Here is a 14,106-nt window from a genome sequence, read left to right as displayed (position 1 = left end):
GAGAATGGGGGAGAGAGAGAAAGGGGAGAGAGAGAATGGGAGAGAGAGAATGCAGAGAGAGAATGGGAGAGAGAATGGGGAGAGAGAGAATGGGGAGAGAGAGAATGGGGAGAGAAAATAGGGAGAGAGAGAATGGGGGAGAGAGAATGGGGAGAGAGAGAATGTGGAGAGAGAGAGAATGGGTAGAGAGAATGGGGGAGAGAGAATGGGGAGAGAGAGAATGTGGAGAGAGAATGGGGGAGAGAGAATGGGGAGAGAGAGAATGGGGAGAGAGAATGTGGAGAGTGAAAATGGAGAGAGAGAATGGGGGAGAGAGAGAATGGGAGAGAGAGAATGGGGCAGAGAGAATGGAGAGAGAATGGGGAGTGAGAGAATGGGGAGAGAGAGCATGGGGAGAGAGAGAATGGGAGAGAGAGAGAATGGGGAGAGAAAGAAAGGGGAGAAAGAGAATGGGACAGAGAGAATGGAGAGAGAGAATGGGGAGAGAGAGAATGGGGAGAGAGAGAATGGGGGGGAGAGAGAATGGGGGGAGAGAATGGGGGAGAGAGAATGGAGAGAATGGGGACAGAGAATGGGGAGAGAGAGAATGGGGAGAGAATGGGGGAGAGAGAATGGGGGAGAGAGAATGCGGGGAGAGAGAATGGAGAGAGAGAGAATAGGAGAGAGAGAGAATGGGGGGAAAAGAATGGGGAGAGAGAATGGGGGAGAGAGAATGGAGAGAGAGAGAATAGGAGAGATAGAATGGGAGAGAGAGAATGGGGGAGAGAGAATGGGGGGGAGAGAATGGGGGAGACAGAATAGGAGAGAGAGAGTGGGAGAGAGAATGGGGAGAGAGAATGGGGGTGAGAGAATTGGGGAGAGAGAATGGGGGGGGAGAGAATGGGGAGAGAGAATGGGGGAGAGAGAATGGGGGAGAGAGAGAATGTGGAGAGAGAGAATGGAGAGAGAGAAAATGGGGAGAGAGAATGGGGAGAGAGAGAATGAGGGGGAGAGAATGTGGAGAGAGAGAATGGAGAGAGAGAAAATGGGGAGAGAGAATGGGGAGAGAGAGAATGGGAGAGAGAGAATGGAGAGAGAGAATGGGAGAGAGAATGGGGAGAGAGAGAATGGGGAGAGAGAGAATGGGGAGAGAAAATAGGGAGAGAGAGAATGGGGGAGAGAGAACGGGGAGAGAGAGAATGTGGAGAGAGAATGGGTAGAGAGAATGGGGGAGAGAGAATGGGGAGAGAGAGAATGTGGAGAGAGAGAGAATGTGGAGAGTGAGAATGGAGAGAGAGAATGGGGGAGAGAGAGAATGGGAGAGAGAGAATGGGGCAGAGAGAATGGAGAGAGAATGGGGAGTGAGAGAATTGGGGAGAGAGAATGGGGGGGAGAGAATGGGGAGAGAGAATGGGGGAGAGAGAATGGGGGAGAGAGAGAATGTGGAGAGAGAGAATGGAGAGAGAGAAAATGGGGAGAGAGAATGGGGAGAGAGAGAATGAGGGGGAGAGAATGGAGGAGAGAGAATGGGGGAGAGAGAATGGAGAGAGAGAGAATAGGGGAAAGAGAGAATGGGGGGGAGAGAATGGGGGAGAGAGAAAATGTGGAGAGAATGGAGAGAGAGAAAATGGGGAGAGAATGGGGAGAGATGGGGAGAGAGAGAATGGGGTGGGAGAGAATGGGGGAGAGAAAATGGGGGAGAGAGAATGGGGGAGAGAGACTGGGGAGAGAGAGAATGGGGAGAGAGAGACTGGGGAGAGAGAGAATGGGGAGAGAGAGCATAGGGAGAGAGAATGGGAGAGAGAGAGAATGGGGGAGAGAGAAAGGGGAGAGAGTGAATGGGAGAGAGAGAATGGAGAGAGAGAATGGGAGAGAGAATGGGGAGAGAGAGAATGGGGAGAGAGAATGTGGAGAGAGAATGGAGAGAGAGAATGGGGAGAGAGAATGGAGAGAATGGGGGGAGAGAATGGGGAGAGAGAGAATGGGGGGGAGAGAATGGGGAGAGAGAATGGAGAGAGAGAATGGGGGGGAGAGAATGGGGAGAGAGAGAATGGGGGGAGAGAGAATGGAGAGAGAGAAAATGGGGAGAGAGAATGGGGAGAGAGAGAATAGGGAGAGAGAGATTGGGGGGGGAGAGAATGGGGGACAGAAAATGGGGGGGAGAGAATGGGGGAGAGAGAATGGCGGAGAGAGAGAATGTGGAGAGAGAGAATAGGGAGAGAGAGAATGGGGGGTGGAGAGAATGGAGGAGAGAGAATGGGGGAGAGAGAATGGAGAGGGAGAGAATAGGAGAGAGAGAGAATGGGGGAGAGAATGGGGGAGAGAGAGAATGTGGAGAGAGAGAATGGAGAGAGAGAAAATGGGGAGAGAATGAGGAGAGAGAGAATGGGGGGGAGAGAATGGAGGAGAGAGAATGGGGGAGAGAGAATGGGGGAGAGAGAGAATGTGGAGAGAGAGAATGGAGAGAGAGAAAATGGGGAGAGAGACTGGGGAGAGAGAGAATGGGGAGAGAGAGAATGGGGGGAGAGAATGGAGGAGAGAGAATGGGGGAGAGAGAATGGCGAGAGAGAGAATGGGGAGAGAGAGAATGGGGGGGAGAGAATGGAGGAGAGAGAATGGGGGAGAGAGAATGGGGGAGAGAGAGAATGTGGAGAGAGAGAATGGAGAGAGAGAAAATGGGGAGAGAGACTGGGGAGAGAGAGAATGGGGAGAGAGAGAATGGGGGGGAGAGAATGGAGGAGAGAGAATGGGGGAGAGAGAATGGGGGGAGAGAATGGGGAGAGAGAGAATGGGGGAGAGAGAATGTGGGAGATTGAGAATGGGGAGAGAGAGAATGGGGAGAGAGAATGAGAGAGAGAATGGAGAGAGATAGAATGGGGGGGGGGAGAGAGAGAATGTGGGAGATTGAGAATGAGGAGAGAGAGAATGGGGAGAGAGGATGAGAGAGAGAATGGAGAGAGATAGAATGGGGGGGGGAGAATGTGGGAGATTGAGAATGAGGAGAGAGAGAATGGGGAGAGAGGATGAGAGAGAGAATGGAGAGAGATAGAATGGGGGGGGAGAGAGAATGTGGGAGATTGAGAATGAGGAGAGAGAGAATGGGGGAGAGAGAATGGGGGGAGAGAATGGGGAGAGAGAGAATGGGGGAGAGAGAATGTGGGAGAGAATGGGGAGAGAGAATGAGAGAGAGAATGGAGAGAGATAGAATGGGGGGGGGGAGAGAGAATGTGGGAGATTGAGAATGAGGAGAGAGAGAATGGGGAGAGAGGATGAGAGAGAGAATGGGGAGAGAGAGAATGGGGGAGAGAGAATGTGGGAGATTGAGAATGAGGAGAGAGAGAATGGGGAGAGAGAATGAGAGAGAGAATGGAGAGAGATAGAATTGGGGGGGGGGGGGGAGAGAGAATGTGGGAGATTGAGAATGAGGAGAGAGAGCATGGGGAGAGAGAAATGAAATGAAATTAAAATGCTTATTGTCACAAGTAGGCTTCAAATGAAGTTACTGTGAAAAGCCCGGCGCCTGTTTGCTGCTGGCCTGCCTTGGTCTGCTTTCAAAGCCAGCTCTTTAGCCCAGTGTGCTAAAATGGGGGAGAGAATGGGGGAGAGAGAGCCCACCATCCCCGGGCTCTTTGCCTGTGAGCAAAGATGGCCTCTTCGGCTCCCTTCCGCCAGGGTCACGTTTTTCAAAAGGAGTACTAATCGGCGCCAACGTGAGCACTTGCTGGAACGACGAGAGGCTGTTGGATATGGGGTGGCTCCCGTTAATTGTGTGGAAATAGGATTTAAGTGGTGGTAATTGATTTCTCCCCAAGCCACGGCGAGATCCAGATTTCACCGATGGGAGCGGGCCGGTTGCATTTAGCGGTTCTCCTTCTTGGCCTCTCCCGCTATTCGCCGCCCTCGTTTCGAGCGAGCGAGAGGGTAACGAGGCCAGGGAATCGCGCCCAGAGAGAATGGGGGAGGAGAGAATGGTGGAGAGAGAGAGAGAGAGAGAATGGGAGAGAGACAATTGCGAGTTGGCGTAAAACCGGCGTCCGCCACCATTTCAGCATCAAAACCAATCCTCCGCTCAATCGCGTTTCCCGATTCCACCGTTAGCCGACGGAGAACTCCACCCATTAAATTTACTTTAATGTGTTTACAGATCCAGAGATGGGGTAACCCCAGGTTAAAGAGGTGTGAATTGTACCAAGCCAGGACAGTTGGTAGGAATTCGCAGGCCAGATGGTGGGGGGTGAATGTAATGCGACATGAATCCCAGGTCCCGGTTGAGGCCGCACTCATGTGTGCGGAACTTGGCTATCAGTTTCTGCTCGGCGGTTCTGCGTTGTCGCGCGTCCTGAAGGCCGCCTTGGAGAACGCTTACCCGGAGATCAGAGGCTGAATGCAGGGCACATGGGTTCGAATCCTGCCATGGTAGTTGAGTAATTCAATTCATAAGCCTGCACGCTTTAAGCCAGTCTTGGCAATAGCGATCATAATATCTTTGAATACCGTCAAAAACCCATCTGTTTTTCAGACTGGAGGAAGGTTTGTCCTGGGATTCCCCAGGGTTTAGTATTGGGACCCTGGCCTTCCCTTTCACCTTGCACCGGCCTCTCCCCCGCTCAGCCATCCTTACACTGGCTGCTGCAGCACAGGTTTCCGCTAACTCTTTAGCCGGGTCTTTCATCGTCTTCTACCGGGTTTGGTAACCAGTGGACATACCACTCCCAGGGGAAACTACCCCCCCCCCTTTCCATCAAAATTCCACCCAGTATCGGGTAAAAAGAGCTCTTTTCTGTGCCTTCAAGCAGGAGCTGCCCAGTGTGTGACCATGGCCGCCACCAGACGTCCCACCCTGTCTTCCCTGATATATATTAATGCCCTATATCTGGGGGTACAGGGCACAGTTCCAAACTTAATGGGCGATATGAAACTGGAGGTAAGCGAGGATGAGGAACTCGATTGTGGTTCTGGGAGGGAAGGGGAGGGGTGAGGATAGGATAGAAGTGTAGGAAATGGTTTTGGGGATGGTTGAGGGATCTTGGGGGGTTGGTGGTGAGAGGGGTGTAAACTCCCTGGTTGAGAGACATGTTGGAAGCCTTGGCGGAAAGTGGCGTGATCAAAACATAGGCAACGGAGATGGAGGGACGGGGAGACTGTGAAGCAGGGCGAGAGGAGGTAAAGCTGTGGGAGCCAGGGAGCATGCAGTAAGTGTTGGTGAACAGCTAAGGCAGGGTGAGAGAATGTGAAAAGTGGAAGCAAAATTGATGTATTTTTTACAATTCTGGATGAGGGCAGGGAGCAACACTGTCAGCAGGGTTTGGGAAGACGTGTTAAGGGAGGGGGCCCGAGTAGGACTGGAACAAGGAATGCTCCACATATACCACCCAGAGACAGCCTTCCTCGGGCCCAGGTGGGCACCCTCACCCTCATCTTTTATTTGGAGGCAGTGAGACAAGTTAAAGGAGAAATTGTTCAATGGAAGAATACGTACATGTGGTAGTCAGTATTAGGGGTATTACAGTACCCTGAATAATGCTGTAAGACCATTGGTGTGGGAATCTCTGGCCTCACTCGAGGGTGAGGCCAGAGATCTACACCCTCATCGAGGATGCGGACGATTTCGAGGCCGCAATGACTCTGCTGAAAGGACTATATTCGCCCTGTAAACCAGGTCTACGCCCGACATCTGCTAGCAAAGAGGCGACAAATCCCCGGGGAATCGCTGGAGGAGTTCTACCGTGTGCTCCTGGTGTTAGGGAGGAACTGTGATTGCCCGCAAGTTTCGGCCAGCGACCACACAGAACTTTTGATCCGGGACGCATTCGTTGCAGGTATGCTGTCCTCCCAAATCCGCCAGCGATTGCTGGAGAAAGAGACACTAGGCCTCAAGGAGGCATGGGCCCTTGCTAGCTCCCTGGATGTGGCCTCCCGAAATGCCCGCGCTTACGTCCCTGACCGCGCGGCAGCCCCTTGGGCAGCGTGGAACCCCCCCCCCCCCGCGGCCAACTCCGGGGCATCCCCCATCCCCCCACAAGCTTGTGTTGCGAGACTGCCAGACAACCACGGAGGGCCCCACTGCTATTTTTGCGGGCAAGCCAAGCACCCCGGCAGCGCTGCCCGGCCCGCTCATCCATCTGCAAAGGGTGCGGCAAAAAGGGCCATTTCGTGGCAGTATGCTCGGCCCGGGCTGTCTCCGGGGGCGAACCGGGACCGCCACCACAACTCTCTCCACGAGCCACGTGCGGCCAGCGGGCGCCGCCATCTTCTTCCCCGGGGACCACGTGCGACGGATGGGCGCCGCCATATTGTACACCTCCAGGCATGTGCGATCAGTGGGCTCCGCCATCTTGGCTGGACTCTCAGGACCCCGACTCGGATGACCACACACCGCCCGAGGAAAACATCTAGCTTTTGCCACGACTTGCCTCGGTGACCCTGGACCAGTCTCGGCCCCGAACACTCTCGACTGCGACGACGACCATGCTCATCAACGGGCATAAAACCCTGCCTGGTCGACTTCGGGAGCACAGAGAGCTTCATACACCCCAATACGGTAAGGCGCTGTTCTCTTCCCATCCACCCAGTCAATCAAAAAATCTCCCTGGCCTCTGGGTCTCACTCGGTAGAGATCAAAGGGTTCTGCATAGCGAACCTCACGGTCCAGGGAAAGGAGTTTAAAAGTTACCGGCTCTACATCCTTCCTCACCTCTGCGCTGCCACGCTCCTAGGGTTAGACTTCCAATGTAACCTCCAGAGCTTAACTTTTTAATTCGGCGGACCGATACCCCCCCTCACTGTCTGCAGCCTCGCGACCCTCAAAGTCGATCTGCCTTCCCTGTTTGCAAACCTCACCCCGGATTGCATACCCGTCGCCACCAGGAGCAGACGGTACAGTGCCCAGGACCGGACCTTCATTAGGTCGGAAGTCCAGCGGTTACTGAAGGAAGGTATGATTGAGGCTAGCAACAGGCCCTGGAGAGCTCAAGTAGTCGTTGTAAAGACCGGGGAGAAGCATAGGATGGTCATCGATTATAGTCAGACCATCAACAGGTATACGTAGCTCGATGCGTACCCTCTCCCCCGCATATCTGAGCTGGTTAAACAGATTGCACAATACAAGGTCTTTTCCACAGTGGATCTAAAATCCACCGACCATCAGCTCCCCATCCGCCCTAGCGATCGCAAATACACTGCCTTCGAAACAGATGGGCAGCTCTACCACTTTCTAAGGGTTCCCTTCGGTGTCACAAATGGAGTCTCGGTCTTCCAACAGGAGATGGACCGAATAATTGACCGGTACGGTTTGCGGGCCACGTTTCAGTACCTCGATAATGTCACCATCTGCGGCCACGACCAGCAGGACCACGACACCAACCTCCAAAAATTTCGCCATACCACAAAAATCCTTAATCTAACATATAACAAGGACAAATGCATGTTCAGCGCCGACCGTCTAGCCATCCTCGGCTACGTAGTGGATGATGGAGTTATAGGCCCAGATCCCGAAAGCATGCGCTCCCTCATGGAGTTCCCCCTCCCCCACTGCTCCAAGGCCCTGAAACGCTGCCTGGGATTTCTTTCGTATTATGCCCAGTGGGTCCCCAACTATGCGGACAAGGCCCGCCCACTAATTCAATCCACAGTTTTTCCCCTGTCAGCAGAGGCCAGATCAAAGCAGACATTGCAAAGGCCACGATGCACGCAATCGACGAATCCCTCCCCTTCCAAGTCGAGAGCGACGCATCCGACGTAGCTCTGGCGGCCACCCTCAACCAAGCGGGCAGACCCGTGGCCTTCTTCTCCCGTACTCTCCATGCTTCCGAAATCATTCCTCAGTTGAAAAGGAGGCCCAGGCCATAGTAGAAGCTGTGCGACATTGGAGGCATTACCTGGCCGGCAGGAGATTCGCTTTCCTCACTGACCAACGGTCGGTTGCTTTCATGTTCGATAATGCACAGCGGGGCAAGATAAAAAAAACGATATCATCTTGCGGTGGAGGATCGAACTCTCCACCTATAACTACGAGATCTTGTATCGTCCCGGGAAGCTAAACAAGCCTCCTGATGCCCTGTCCCGCGGCACTTGTGCCAACGCGCAAGTGGACCGCCTCCGAGCCCTCCACGAGGACCTCTGCCACCCGGGGGTCACTTGATTCTTCCATTTCATTAAGACCCGCAACCTGCCCTACTCCATTGAGGTCAGGACAGCCACCAGGGACTGCCAAATCTGCGCGGAGTGCAAGCCGTACTTCAACAGGCCAGAGAAAGCGCACCTGACAAAGGCTTCCCATCCCTTTGAACGCCTCAGTATGGACTTCAAAGTCTCCACCGACCGCAACACGTACTTCCTGAACGTGATTGACGAGCACTCCTGGTTCCCATTCGCCATCCCCTGCCCCGACATGACTGCAGCCACCGTCATCAAGGCCCTCCACAGTATCTTCACGCTGTTTGGTTTCCCCGCCTACATACACAGCGATAGGGGGTCCTCCTTCATGAGCGACGAACTGCGTCAATTCCTGCTCAGCAAGGGCATTGCCTCGAGCAGGACGACCAGTTACAACCCCTGGGGAAACGGGCAGGTGGAGAGGGAGAACGGAACGTCCTACTGGCCCTACGGTCCAGGAATCTCCCGGTCTCCCGCTGGCAGGAAGTCCTCCCGGATGCTCTCCACTCCATCCGATCACTGCTGTGTACCACGACCAACCATACTCCTCACGAACGTCTCGTTGTCTACCCTAGGAAGTCCTCCTCCAGGACCTCGCTCCCAACCTGGCTGGCAGCTCCTGGACCCATCCTGCTCCGCAAACACGTGTGGGCGCACAAGTCGGACCCATTGGTCGAGGGGGTCCCACCTCCTTCACGCTAACCCTCAATACGCCTACGTGGCGTACCCCGACGGCCGACTGGATACGGTATCCCTACGGGTCCTGACGCCCGCTGGATCCCCACCCACACCGACCCCACCCCTCCCGCCCACCGGCGCACCCCACAGCCGCCCCCTTTCCAGGTGGATCGGTCCTTCCACTGGTCCCATCCAGGGGTGATGAAGCTGCCGAAGAAGCCGAAGCCACGCTCCCGGAGCCACGGATGCCCGAGCCGACGCCTGCAGCACCGCCGAAGCTACGACGATCACGAAGGACGACCAGGGCCCCCGATCGACTAATTGCTTCATTCTGACTGTAAGTAATTACTGGAAATAGTTGCGACATGTAACGAGGCAAAACACTGTGCTAATGTATGCCGGGTACCCCAGTAACCTCAACCTGTACCACTGTATAACGCAAGGCCACCACCCCGCCGGACTATTTTTTTTAACAGGGGGTGAATGTGGTAGTCGGTATTAGGGGTATTACGGTACCCTGAATAATGCTGTAAGACCATTGGTGTGGGAGGTACCTGAGACTGCTATTTTCATTGGTGAAGCCTGCCTGCTGGTTCCGCCCAGTAAGGCGGAGTATAAGAGCCTGTGTCTCCCCAGCAGCTGCCTTCTGTACCTGCGCTGCTGGGGGAAACATCTATTGTCTCCAATGTCGCTTCAGGAGTTATTGATCGAGAATCAGTACAGGTCAGATAGGGGAGGATGGTGGTGGATAGGGACCGTTTGGGCCTCCGTTCAAGGAAGAAGGTGGCGAGCCCTCAAGGCCATCCCAGTGGGAAATGGTGGCGTTAATATGGATTGGTCCAGAGTGAAGAGGTGGTGAGAGCCAGGAAACTGGAAATTGTTGGAATGGCGCAGAGGAAGAATCACAAACACAGGGAAGAGGGGAGAGGAAATAGGGCCAGGATAGAAAGGAATGAGATCAGGAACAGGCTGAACGATGGATCTACCAGGAGAGTCCGGTTTGTGGATTTTGGGAAGGGGGTAGAAATGGGCTGTGCCGGGGAGCTCTTCAGAATCCATAGAATCGCTACAGAACAGAAGGAGGCCATTCGGCCCATCCAGTCTGCACCGACCTTCTGAAAGACCATCGAACCCAAGCCCACTCTCCCGACCTACACCCATAACATCACCCAACCTGCACATCTTTGGACTGTGGGGGGAAGCCGGAGCACCCGACGGAATACCACGCAGACACGGGGAGGACTCTGCGCAGACAGTTACCTAAGCCGGGAATCGAACCCGGGTCCCTGGCGCTGTGAGGCAGCAGTGCTAACCACTGTGCCGGTTGGGAGACTGGGAGGTTGGAAGTTGTGCAGGGTCGATCCCCAGAGGAGATGAGGTGAGCGAGAGTCCTGGCAATAATGGCTTGATGGTCAGTGGTGGGGTCACGGTCTAGGGGCAGGGAGGAAGACATGTCTGAGCGTTAGCGCCCAGTCTCTGCAGGGTACAGAATTATGATGGGAAGAGTGGATAGGGTAAAATTGTTTCCCTTGATGGAGAATACTAGAACCGGGGACATAGATTCAAGAGAAGAGGCAGAAGGTGTAGAGGGGACGTGAGGAAGAACTTTTTTACGCAGAGGATGGTGGGAGTCTGGAATTCACTGTCCGAGTTGGTGTTGGAGGCAGAGGCCCTAAACTCTTTTACCAAGTACCTGGATCTGCACTGTCAGTGCTCTAAGGTACAGGGCGATGGACCGTGTGCAGGTAGGAGGGATTAGAGAAGGCACCTGGGTCCTGATCCACCGCCATTCTCCTCTATCTGACTGAACGTATTCTCCCATTGGGGCTGGCATGGATGAGATGGGCCAAATGGACTCCTTCTGTGCTGTATCTTTTCTATGCTTCTGTGATATCAGAATGCCAGGCAATAAAAGCACCGCCCTTGTCAGCAGGTTTGATCACAAAGTCAGGACTGGGCCTGAGAGAGCGGGGTGCAGCACGTTCAGAGGGAGGCAGGTTAGGGTGGAAGAGGGGGTACGTTGCTCTGAACGAGAAGGTCCCAAGGGCGGGACAGAGGCCAGGGGGTGGGGTCCAGCTGGAGGGCGGGTATTGGAGACGGGTGAACGGGTCCTTCGAGCTGGGGGGAGGGGGTGCAAAACGTTAACTCTGTTTCTCTCTCTCCATCGATGCTGCCAGTTTTTCCAGCGCTTTCTGTTTTTTACTTCAGGTGTCCCAACGTCCGCAGTATTTTAGAAGGAGAGTTGCATCGCTAGTCCCTAACAGTACCGTGGGCATACCCACACCTCAGGGACTGCAGCAGTTCAAGGAGGCCGCTTAGAGGGATCTTCTCAAGGGGAAAATTGGGATGGACAATAAATGATGGCCTAGCCTTCGATACCCAGATCCTGTGAGTGACTTTTTAATAAAAGTCCAGGAAGATCAAGTTTAATCGCCTCGAAGTCCCCGGGGAAAACCGGTTGTATTGACGATGTGGTCTTTGAAATCATTCAGACCGGAATCACGTGTTGTAGGCCTAAAATCCTTTGTGACCGTAACTATGGGAACCACCTGGAAACACTGCTTCGTACAGAGTTCAGCGAGAATCTGCCAACTCCCTCGCCGAAAATACTGCTGAGGCTGGGAGTGGCAATGGAAAATTTCAGAAATCAGGTGAATAGATTTGTGTTGCGAAACAGTAAGTGTGACGTCACTGTTTAAAAAAAAAGAGGGAGACAAAAGGTGGGTAACTATAGGCCGGTTAGCTTAACTTCTGCAGCGGGGAAAATGCTTGAATCTAACATCAAGGAAGAAATCGCGAGATATCTGGATATTGTCCCATTGGGCAAGACACAATTTCATGGATTGATGAAAGGCAGACCATGTTTAACTAATTTGCCGGCATTTTTTGAGGACATTACAAGTGCGGTGGACAGCGGGGAACTGGTGGATGTGGTGTATCTGGATTTCCAGAAGGCATTCGACAAAGTGCTGCACAAAAGGCTGCTGCATCAGATAAAGGAGCACGGCGTTACGGGTAATCATAGAGCTTAGTGCAGAGGGCCATTCGGCCCATCGAGGCTACACCGGCCCCTGGAAAGAGCACCTTATTCAAGCCCACACCGCCAACCTATCTCTGTAACCCAACCTAACCTTTTTTGCACACTACGAGCAATTTAGCGCGGCCAATCCACCTAACCTGCACATCTCTGGACTGTGGGAGGAAACCGGAGCACCCGGAGGAAACCCACGCAGACACGGGGAGGACGTGCAGACTCCGCACAGTCACCCGAGGCTGGAATTGAACCCGGGTAATTGGAGCTGTGAGGCAGCAGTGCTAACCACTGTACCAGCCTGCCGTATTAGCACGGATAGATGATCGGTTAACTAACAGAAAGCAAAGAGTAGGGATAAATGGGTATTTTTCTAGTTGCCGATCTGATTGGTTAATGGTGTGCCTCACATCTGATTGGTTAGTGGTGTGGGGCTGTTTAGCACAGGGCTAAATCGCTGGCTTTTAAAGCAGACCAAGGCAGGCCAGCAGCACGGTTCAATTCCCGTACCAGCCTCCACGAACAGGCGCCGGAATGTGGCGACTAGGGGCTTTTCACAGTAACTTCATTGAAGCCTACTTGTGACAATAAGCGATTTTCACTTTCATTTTAATTTCAGGGATCAGTGTTGGGACCACAATTGTTTGCAATTTACATCGATGATTTGGAGTTGGGGGACCAAGTGTAATCTGTCAAAGTTCGCAGATGACACTAAGATGAGTGACAGAGCAAAGTGGGCAGAGGACAGTGAAAGTCTGAAGAGAGATATGGATAGTTTATGGAGCGGGCAAGGGCCTGGCAGATGGAGTACAATGTTGGTAAATGTGACATCATCCATTTTGTGCCAGCACTGGCCCCACCCCAGCGGGAGATGTTCGCGGACTCGCTGGTTCGGGGCTCCCTGCCACCAACAAGCTCCAATATCGCAGATACCCAAAAATCACAAAGCCCCGACTGAGCGCGAGTCCTGTAGGCCCATCTCAATGTAGATGCGGAAATCCTGGCAAAAAGCCTGGCTAGGGGGTTAGAGGTGGTCGCAGAGGACCAGAGAGCCTTTGCCAAGGACAGCCAACTAGCATCGAGCGCCTATTAATGTGACAATGACCCCATCCGGGAGAGAATGCCAAAGGTGATCATCTCTCTGGACGCAGAAGAGGCCTTCGACAGAGTCGAGTGGAAGTACCTCATGGTACTGGAGTGGTTTTGACTTGGATCAGATTCACCTCCTGGATGAAGCTCACCCATGGTGAGCGCACAGACTAACACCACCAGCTCTAAATGCTTCCAGCTGCACAGAGGCATGAGGCAGGGGACGCACGCTGTCCCTGCTGCGAATCGCCCTCAGAATCATAGAACATGCAGTGCAGAAGGAGGCCATTCGGCCCGTCGAGTCTGCACCGACCCACTTAAGCCCTCACTTCTACCCGGAACCCAACAACCCCTCGCAACCTTTTTGGTCACTAAGGGCCAATATGTCATGGCCAATTCACCTAACCTGCACAGCTTTGGACTGTGGGAGGAAACTGGAGCACCCGGAGGAAACCCACGCACACACGGGGAGAACAATGGGAGGAGGATCTAGGCATGGGAGTGGGGGGGGGGGGGCAGTGCACAGGACGAACTCCACCTCCACATGTGCAGGGTTGAGCCTAATGCTCCTAAAGGTGGTGCACAGACTGGCACCGAACCAGAACCCGAATGAGCAGGTTCTTCCCGGAGGTGGAAGATAAATGTGAGCGGTACCAGGGAGGCCCGGCCGGGTTTCGGACAGCCTCCTCGGAGGCCCTGTCTCGGGTTGTGGGGGTGAGGGTGGAGTCATGCCCCGGGGGTCTCAGAGCAGCCAGAGCTACATCACGGGGAGATGGGGCGGACGCCCTGGTCTTTGCCTCCCTGATCGCCCGCCGGAGACTCCTGCTCAGCTGGCGACCAGCCCCAGCACCCAAGGCTGGAGACTGGCTGTCCGACCCGTCGGAATTCCTCCAACTGGACATTCGCCATCCGTGGGTGGGAAGAGGGCTTCCACGTTCGCCAACCTGTTCCAAGTCCTGTTCGTAGCCAGCAACCAGCAGAGCGTGTGTGGCTGGGGGGTGGGGGGGGGGGGGGGGGGGGGGGGGGGGTGGAAATGATCCTTGCTTGTTTGCATCATTTTTGTTTTCATCTTCTCGTTCTTCTTTGGCTTATCTCTCACTTGTAATTTTTAAACTTTTAACCGGGTCACCGTCCGTGTGGAGTTTGCACATTCTCCCCGTGTCTGCGTGGGTCTC

This window comes from Scyliorhinus torazame, chromosome 20 (genome assembly GCF_047496885.1).
Source record: "Scyliorhinus torazame isolate Kashiwa2021f chromosome 20, sScyTor2.1, whole genome shotgun sequence".
Lineage (NCBI taxonomy): Eukaryota > Metazoa > Chordata > Chondrichthyes > Carcharhiniformes > Scyliorhinidae > Scyliorhinus > Scyliorhinus torazame.
The sequence above is the reverse complement of the archived record's forward strand: the minus strand, read 5'-3'. Positions refer to the sequence as shown.